Source organism: Jatropha curcas, chromosome 1 (assembly GCF_041381405.1).
Source record: "Jatropha curcas cultivar XTBG-Jc1 chromosome 1, XTBG_Jcur_1.0, whole genome shotgun sequence".
NCBI lineage: Eukaryota > Viridiplantae > Streptophyta > Magnoliopsida > Malpighiales > Euphorbiaceae > Jatropha > Jatropha curcas.
The window spans coordinates 3,007,396-3,016,883 of NC_143151.1; the positions used below are offsets into that span (position 1 = coordinate 3,007,396).

General features: G+C 36.5%; 1 long non-coding RNA gene and 1 pseudogene across 1 annotated transcript; one reads left to right on the plus strand and one right to left on the minus strand.

Moving 5' to 3' along the window:
- Positions 1 to 1,970: 1,970 nt before the first annotated feature.
- On the minus strand, positions 1,971 to 4,026 carry LOC149498820 (uncharacterized). Its single transcript, XR_016320687.1, has 3 exons — positions 3,604 to 4,026; positions 3,467 to 3,533; positions 1,971 to 2,019 (listed from the first exon to the last, which is right to left on the minus strand). It is a non-coding gene; the product is annotated as an uncharacterized LOC149498820 (long non-coding RNA).
- Positions 4,027 to 6,287: 2,261 nt separating this feature from the next.
- LOC149498821 (uncharacterized) lies at positions 6,288 to 7,223 on the plus strand (annotated as a pseudogene).
- Positions 7,224 to 9,488: the final 2,265 nt, after the last annotated feature.

Below are 9,488 nucleotides of genomic sequence, written 5' to 3' on the forward strand. Positions count from 1 at the left end.
TTGGATAATTCAATTCATGTGGCTTCAATTGTCTGGAGACATAAGCTACCACTTTACTGTCTTGCATGAGTACACATCCTAACCCAGTATGAGAGGCATCACTGTAAATCTCAAATTCTTTACCTGACACTGGTTGGGTCAACACTGGTGCTTCAGTCAACTTTTTCTTCAAAGTTTCAAAACTCTGCTGACACCTATCATCCCATTGGAATACAACCTCTTTCTTCAATAATCTTGTTAAAGGTGATGCAATGATGGAGAATCCCTTTACGAACTTTCTGTAATAGCCGGCTAAACCCAGAAAACTTCGAACTTCTGTAACATTCCTGGGTGGTCTCCAATCAATAATAGCTTCAATCTTCTTAGGATCCACTCTGATACCCTCTGATGACACCACATGTCCTAAGAAAGAAACTTCTTCCAGCCAAAACTCACACTTACTGAGCTTGGCATACAGCTGTTTATCCCTCAGTGTCTGAAGTACAATCCGCAAATGTTTATCATGTTCAACCCTGTCTCTGGAGTAGACCAAAATGTCATCTATAAACACCACCACGAACTGATCTAGATATGAATGAAACACGCGGTTCATAAGATCCATGAAAACCGCCGGTGCATTAGTGAGACCGAATGGCATTACTAAAAATTCATAGTGACCATATCGGGTCCTGAATGCCGTCTTGGAGATATCTTCTTCCTTTATCCGCAACTGATGGTATCCCGACCTGAGATTGATCTTAGAAAACATGCCTGCACCCTTTAGCTGATCAAACAAATCGTCGATTCGAGGCAATGGATACTTATTCTTGATTGTCAGCTTGTTCAGCTGTCTATAATCAATACACAGTCTGAGTGATCCATCTTTCTTCTTTACGAATAACACGGGTGCTCCCCAAGGTGATACACTGGGGCGAATAAAGCCTTTGCCTAATAACTCCTGTAGCTGAAGCTTTAACTCTTTTAGCTCTACTGGTGCCATTCTGTAAGGTGCAATTGATACTGGTGCTGCTCCAGGATAGACATCTATGGTAAACTCTACTTCCCTCCTTAGTGGTAACCCTGGTAACTCTTCTGGATTTTAACTTTTCTTTCTCTGCTTTCAATGCACAAACTAAGTATGCTTCACAACCCTTCTGAATTAATCTCTTTGCTGCCATGGCTGATATCACATTACCCAGAAAATCTCGTCGCTTCCTGACGACTGTAATCTCTTCCCCTGCTGCTGTATATAATGTCAGTAATGACGTGGCACAAATCAACTTGTCCTCTAGTGTACACTGTAATTGCTCCAGGACTCTTAAAGTACCATCTAACCAATACTCAGCTGTTTCGGGATTGTCGTCCTTGCTAGCTCTGAATTCTTTTGCACCATATTTTCTAAGCTTTTCTAGTGGGGACTTTCTTTCTCTGTCTACTACTACTGATGCCTGAGGTACCACCCCTGCAATCTGTCTAAACGTATCTGCAAGTTGCTTTAATAGCACCTCTTGACCTGGTGCTACTGGAGCCTCACCCTCCACAGCTCTGGAGGCGTGTGACTCGCTTTCACCTTCCTGTGACATCCTCCTATAAAACTAACAACTGCTTAGTTCATCAGGGTAGTCATGGCATGTACACTATAATGACATATGCATTTAAGCCCGAGGAACTAAACTAGTGCTCTGATACCAAAATTTGTAACATCCCTTCCCGGTCCACCCGTTAACTCAAATGAACCGAGCTGAGACGCTACAATCTGGTTGAACCTATGTCCTTTCATGCTAATATCATGTTGTATGCTGATTATGATGTCAAGCTATTGCTTTTTACATTAGGAAAATATAGATATGTACTTAATATTTTTACAAGACATGATACTAATTTTCAAAATGAAATGGGCCCAACTGTGTGCCCTGTACATGCCATGATAAGGATAGACAGAATCAAAATATCCAAATGAATAGCTACCCTGAAGACTGAGTCTTCCACAAATGAACTGCAGCAGTTGTAAGCTGATTCTCTACGGTCCAGTCTCGAAACCTACGAGTTAAATAAATAACTCGCTGAGCAAATAATGCTCAGTGGATATCTCAATTTAATAAGAAATAAAACAATAAACATATAAGCACACATATCATTATACTTTCATGATTTTACCTGCTGTTCATGATGCTGTATAAATTTTGCAACTTTTATTAACCATCGTATATACTTTATAAATAATAAATCACATAACTGCATGGTTCCATAAGGTTATAGTGAAACCAAAGTGATAAGAAAAACTGTATGAACTGTATGAAACTGGATGAATACTGTATGGCTGGGCTGTTATGGCCCGTATATAAATCATATCCACTCAACAGCCTGTAGCTGGAGTACCAAACTGTATGGGGTGCAGATCTGCTATCCTATGTCGCGACATAGTCTTATCTACGTGGTTTCTACCTAACCTTAATGGAGCATATTATGTGTATTGTGATAATACAAGAATTATTTAGAAAATATAATGAGGAATAATGCATACCATTGATAATGTATAAAGTAACTTGCATGGAAATACTCTAGCTATTGCACCCGCGATGCAATTCTTACTAATATTTATGTAACTAAATTTTACCATTCAGATTAAGGAAATTCTTAGTTTGAATTAAGTTCACTTAGAAGGTAAAATGCAGTAATAATTTTCGGGTGAATGAATCTACATATGCATTCCAACATCATTTCTAATGTGTTCTTGAAATCTGCCAGACAGCCTGTACATGTTTCACAAATCCTATCATAACTCTTTCTGTATACGTCCAATTTAGGTTATTCTAAATTCTATGGTTAGCTAACATCTTAAGGTACAAAGTTTTCTTCTATCACATCTCTTAATTACGTTGGTAAGGTAGTCAAACATTGAGCTCAAGTATCAACTGTCAGTCTGCCCTGCTGTTGGGTTCCAGCCTGCACAAGTTATACTATTTTGGTCACAGATCTCAATATATAACTCCAATTTAGGTGATTCTGCCTTCTATGGTTAGCTAACACATTAGGATACAAATTTATCTTCTACCACATCTCTTAATTACGTTGGTAAGGTAGGCAAATATTTACCGAAATGAGCAACTTCTAGTTCGTCCAGACTGTTGATTTCCAGCCTGCACAGTCTGTACTATTTTGGTCATATCTCTCAATTTATAACTCCAAATTAGGTGATTCAAAAACTCATGGACAGATAAAACATAGAGGAACAAATAACTCTTCTATACCACTTCCTAATTCCATCGTTAAACAGAGTCAAAATCAGGGTGAAGTTACTGGTCAATGGTCCAACAAACTGGGTTCAGCATGAAATCAATATCTACTTCATTCATTCAATTCATCCCATGCTTTATCACCATTTACAGACCTCTAATTCAACATTCAGCAATAAATGTTTTCATTATCAACACACTACACAAGTTTTCATGCAAGAAAATGTGAAAAACTAAAAGAGATATCAAACCTTCAACCAAAAGAGCTTTAAATCCTCTTCTTAGCTTCCTTTTCTTCCAACTTTGAGTTCCCCTCTCCTATACATAATAACTCTTAGAAATCATCTAAAAAATCACAAAAGTATGAAAATCAAGAAGGGCTACTTACTTGGATAGAGTTCTAGGTTGAAGTTAGTGTTTAAATCACATGAAAATGGATGGAGAAAGGAAGGAGATGAAGAGAAAGATGAAAGGAGATGAAGAGGAAGATGAAGATGAAGAAGACGTTGAAGATGAAGATGAAGAAAATGAAGAAGGCAAACTGAAATGGAAGTCTCGTGTAGTCCAAATTTATCTTTGATTGTGTGTTAAAAATTACCAAATAGTACCTATATTTTCCATATGTTACATTTTAATACCTAAACTTTATATTTTAGTGCAAGTAAGTCCTACTCCTTATACTTTGATATTTTTGTTTCATTCAAGTAAGTCCACTTCTTTTACTTATTTAAGTTACATCCCATTCTACCCCACTCTGGATTTAAATGGCTCGAACCGGGTTCTTGTTCGGCCCAACTCGACTCGACTCTATGCAACGATTCGATTCAGTAGGATGTTACAGGTGGTGGCGCTGGTAGTGTGCTGATGGCAGTGTCGGTGGTGTACTAGTGGCGGAAAAATGGTGTGGGAGTGAGCGTTGATGAGAAGAAAAAAAAAAAAGGGAAGGAGATGTTTCTAGATTGTTTAGATCGAACCGGTTCGATTCGGTTCGATTCAGCCCAAGCCTTTGGTTTTCAAATTTTTCAATCACTTTTTCGGTTCGGTTTGTCACAGTATTCGCATTAAAATATTGAAACAAATTTACAGGCCGTCGGTTCATTAAAATTAATTGGAAAATATTTTGAAAATAAAAATTTGGGTTGTTTCAATTATGTTGGATAAAATTAGTTATTTTGATAGCTGTTAGTCATTTTAGTAGTGTTTAACTGTTTGAGTAGTTTGTTATAAAACGCTAAAAATTAAACGTTATAGGTGTTAACAAAATGATTATACATTTAATGAGGCAGAAAAACATAAATTCACCTATAAACTTTCACCAAAAAATCTGGTGGCTTTCTTAATTTTTAAAATAACCTTGTTACCCTTTAAATCTATAAATTTGCTCCCATTACATGCTTATTAGTCCACAACAAAGCAAGTAGATTACAAACTCTAAATCAGGCCTGATGCTCTAAAATAATTTATACATGGCACTTTAATGAATTGAAAGAAAAAAAAATTAAATTAAGTAAAATAATATCATACCTTTACCTTCTCTCCCTCCTTTGTTCTCTCTCTGCCCAAATTTAATTTAGCAATACACTTTTTCTCCCTCCTTTCAATTTTCGGCAGATTCAAGTTTTTCTTTTCATTATCTTCGACTTTTATTCTTATTTTAATTTCATCAAAATAAATTCTTATCTATATTAATTAGAAAAGCAAAAGGTTACAAATTTTTTAGTTCTTTAGTATATAATTATTATTTAAAAACCATAGAATTTTTAGATCCAAAGCTCAGATTCATGAATGTAAGTTTTAAAGAAAAACATCTAAATTGAAAGAAATTGATAAAATGAAAACACACATGAGCGAAATAGGTGAAATCACATAATTTGGTGGATAAATTATATAATACCTGATTTTTATTTGAAATTTTGAAGGAAAAATTAATTTATCAACAAGAGAGACATTTTTATAAGACGAAAAGAGCCATATAAGAGATATAAGAAGAGTACAGAGTTCCTCAATAGCTTACGAAGAAAAATGGTTTGAGGAAAAATATGAGAAGTAGAGAGGCTCAAACATAATGGGGGAAGTTACAACAGACCCTTTTTAAATTCACATGTTTTATCTATTCGACGGCTATGAAATAGTAATAAATTTACAACTTTAAGGGCTATAAGGTCATTTTGAAAATACAAGGACCATAAAATTTATTGGTAAAAGTTTAGGGGATAAATTTATATATTTGACTTATTTAATGATAAATACAAATATTAGAAAATCCGCCATATACACATGGAGTATAATATTACAGCTCTGCTGTTACAGCTAGCTTTCTGCTGTCATTTGACTTGCATGGTCATTGCCATTAATTTAGGTGGCAATTGGCTGATTGCCGTTGATTTGGGTTGCTAATTTAGGAATTTCTATGTAAATATATTTTTCTTTCCTTGTTTGTTTGATTTGGTTCTATTTTGGTAGTTTAGCTTTTATTAGGAGAATATTTTGATAGCTGTATATGTTGTATATATTTTGATCTTGCTGTGACAATGAAAAACAATTCTCTCTTTCCAAGAAACCTATAGTTTGTTCATGGTATCAGAGCCATGGTTGACGGAAAGAAAAATGATGAGAGTTCTGGAATAGAAAAGAAAAGTTACAACCCTTACACACTGAATTCGAATGATAACCGAGGTAACTTGATTACCCAAGTTCAGTTGAAGGGTGAGAATTATGAAGAATGGGCACGGGCTTTGTGGACTGCATTGCGAGCCAAAAAGAAATATGGTTTTGTTGATGGAACTATCAAACAACCAGCGGATGATTCGACGGATCTAGAAGACTGGTAGACAGTTAATTCTATGTTGGTTTCGTGGGTACTTAACACCATTGAACCGACTCTTCGCTCGACTATCTCTCACATAGAAAGTGTGAAGGTTTTGTGGGAAGATATTAAACAGAGATTCTCAATTGGAAATGGTCCGCGAATGCAGCAACTAAGATCAGATTTGGCAAATTGTAAGCAAGATGGTCAGTCCATTATCTCTTACTTTAGGAGACTCAAATTGTTGTGGGATGAAATAAACAATTATGATCAAATACCAACATATGTTTGCAAAGGTTGCAAATGTAATCTGACCATTGAATTGGAACGAAAGCGTGAACAAGAAAGAGTCCATCAATTTCTAATGGGCTTGGATGAAGAAGGATACGGAATGGTACGCTCTAATATTTTGAGTACCGAGCCTCTACCCAATGTAAATCGTGCTTATGCTATAGTTGTTCAACAAGAGCGGGTAAGAACTGTTATGCGAACTAAGGAAGAAAGAGGTAATCCCATGTGTTTTGCAATTCGATCAAGTGGTCGAAATTCAGGGGGGGATAAGGATAAAAGTGTGATTTGTTCTAATTGCAATCAAGAAGGACATGAGGCTGAAATTGTTTTCAACTGATAGCATATCCTGAATGGTGGGGTAACAGGCCGCGTGGAAACTTGACTGGACGTGGAAATGGAAACCAAAGGCGTGGTAAAAGAGGAGGAGCTCGTGCCAATGCCACACAACGAATTGGAAATGACAGTGGGCGTGCAAACATTACCGATTCAGATCGAAAAGGTCTTATTGGATTGAATGATGAGCAATGGACAACATTGCTGGGCATGTTGAGTTCACATCAAAATGGTACTGATGAAAGGATGACAGGTAAATAGAAACTTTTTCCATGGATTATAGACACAGGCGCTTCTCATCGTATGACAGGAAAGCTGGATTTTTTGCATGATTGGCGTGATATTGAGCCATGTTCAGTTGAATTACCTGATGGAGAAGAGACCATGGCAATGAAAGAAGGAACTGTATTCCTTGGAGGAGATTTGATATTGCGACGAGTTTTATATGTGCCCAACTTAAAATGCAATTTGATTTCTGTTTCACAACTTCTTAATGACTCAGAGTTTGTTATTCAACTCACTAATAAGATTTGTGCTATACAGGACCTAAACTCGAGGAACCTGATTGGAGCGGGTGAGCAAAGAGAGGGGCTTTATTTTCTTAAAGGTGTGGCTTCATTACGTGCTCATAAGGTGGCTGTTGTGGGATCTTTTGAGCTTTGGCATAAAAGAATGGGTCATCCCTCTTCTAAAGTTGTTGAATTAATTCCAGAAGTTGGTAGAATAGCCAGGAAAAATAATAAAACTTGTGACGCTTGTTTTAGAGCAAAACAAACAAGAGAGGTATTCATTTCTAGTGACAGTAAAGCTAAAAATTGTTTTGAATTGATCCATTGTGATTTGTGGGGACCTTATAAAGTCCCAGCTTCTTGTGGAGCAATTTATTTCTTAACAATTATTGATGATTACTCTCGTGCTGTGTGGATATTTTTGTTGAATGGAAAAAATGCAATAGCTGGTACTCTAAAGAATTTTTTTATGATGGTTGAACGACAATTTGAAAAAAATGTGAAAATTGTTCGGAGTGATAATGGAAGTGAATTTATGTGCTTGAAAGATTATTTTCTTGAAAATGGAATTTTGCACCAAACTTCTTGTGTAGGAACACCACAACAAAATGGACGGGTGGAAAGGAAGCATCGCCATATTCTCAATATTGCAAGAGCTTTGCGTTTTGAAGCAAATTTGCCGATAGAATTTTGGGGAGAATGTGTTCTTACAGTTGGTTATTTAATTAATAGAACTCCATCTCTATTGTTGCAAGGGAAAACTCCATATGAGATTATTTTTGGCAAAATTCCTTCTTACAAACACATTCGGATTTTTGGTTATTTGTGCTATGCACATAATCAAAATTTGGTTCGAGATAAATTTGCTAGTCGAAGTCGACGATGTGTTTTTGTTGGATATCCAGTGGGTAAGAAGGGCTGGAGATTGTATGATTTGGAGACAAAGGAATATTTTGTATCTGGGGATGTTGTCTTTGCTGAAAATGAATTTCCATATGCACATGAGAAAATTTTAAGTATAAATAACAGAGTTGAGGAGTCCAATGATGAAGTTGAGGATTTAAATGGTGGCATGGCTGAGGAAAATATTGAGAGTATGGACAGAAATATTACAAGCAATCATGAAGAGGAGAAATCCATTCAAAATAATAGAAATGAAGGGGAAAGCAGTGATGTCATAGAAGAGCAGTTGGGAAGAGGGCATAGGGTCAAACGTCCTTCCATTCATTTAAAAGATTATGTGATTAATGCCACCAAAATAAGCCCCTCGATGTGCTCATCCAACCAATCTGATTCCTCAAGTACACCTTATCCTTTAGCACATTATGTGAGATATGATAAATTTTCTGTGCAACACCGGTGTTTCTTGGCAGCAATTACTTCAGGTCATGAACTAAACAATTATGCTGATGAAATCAAAGATATACGGTGGAGAGAGGCCATGAGAAAAGAAATGCAATTTTTAGAAGAAAATGGTACATGGACAGTTGAAACTTTGCCTCCTGGGAAGAAAGCAATTGGCAGCAAATGGGTGTATAAAATCAAGTACAACTCTGATGGAAGTGTTGAACAGTACAAGGCACGGTTGGTAATACTTGGCAACAATCAATTGGAAGGTATTGATTATCAAGAAACCTTCGCCCCTACAGCAAAAATGGGGACGGTGCGCACATTTCTTGCCGTAGCAGCTGCTAAGAATTGGGAACTTCATCAAATAGATGTCCAAAATGCATTCTTACATGGTGATTTGGAAGAAGTAGTTTATATGAAGATGCCGCCTGGATTTGCTTCTTCAACACCAGGGAAGGTTTGTAGACTTCGAAAGTCTCTATACGGTTTGCGGCAAGCTCCTAGATGCTGGTTTGAGAAATTGGCTACATCTCTCAAGGAGTATGGTTTTAAACAATCATTATCAGATTACTCTTTATTCATTTTTCAAGATAAGGGTACTCAATTGAATGTTCTCATTTATGTTGATGATCTCATTATTTCTTCCAATAAAGATTCCGCTGTGCAAAAGTTCAAAAATTATTTGGGTTAATGTTTTCATATGAAGGACTTGGGCAAGCTGAAATTTTTCTTAGGGATTGAAGTGGCAAGAAACTTGGATGTGATTTTTTTGTGTCAACGAAAATATGCTTTGGACGTGATTTCTGAAGTTGGCTTGTTGGGTTCCAAGCCAATTCATACTCCACTTGAACAAAATCACAAGCTGGCTGTTACTGAAAGCGATGATGTCGACAATCCTGCTCAATATAGACGTTTGGTGGGTCGACTTATTTATTTGACTATAACCCGGCCTGAATTATCTTACTCTATGCATATTCTTGCACA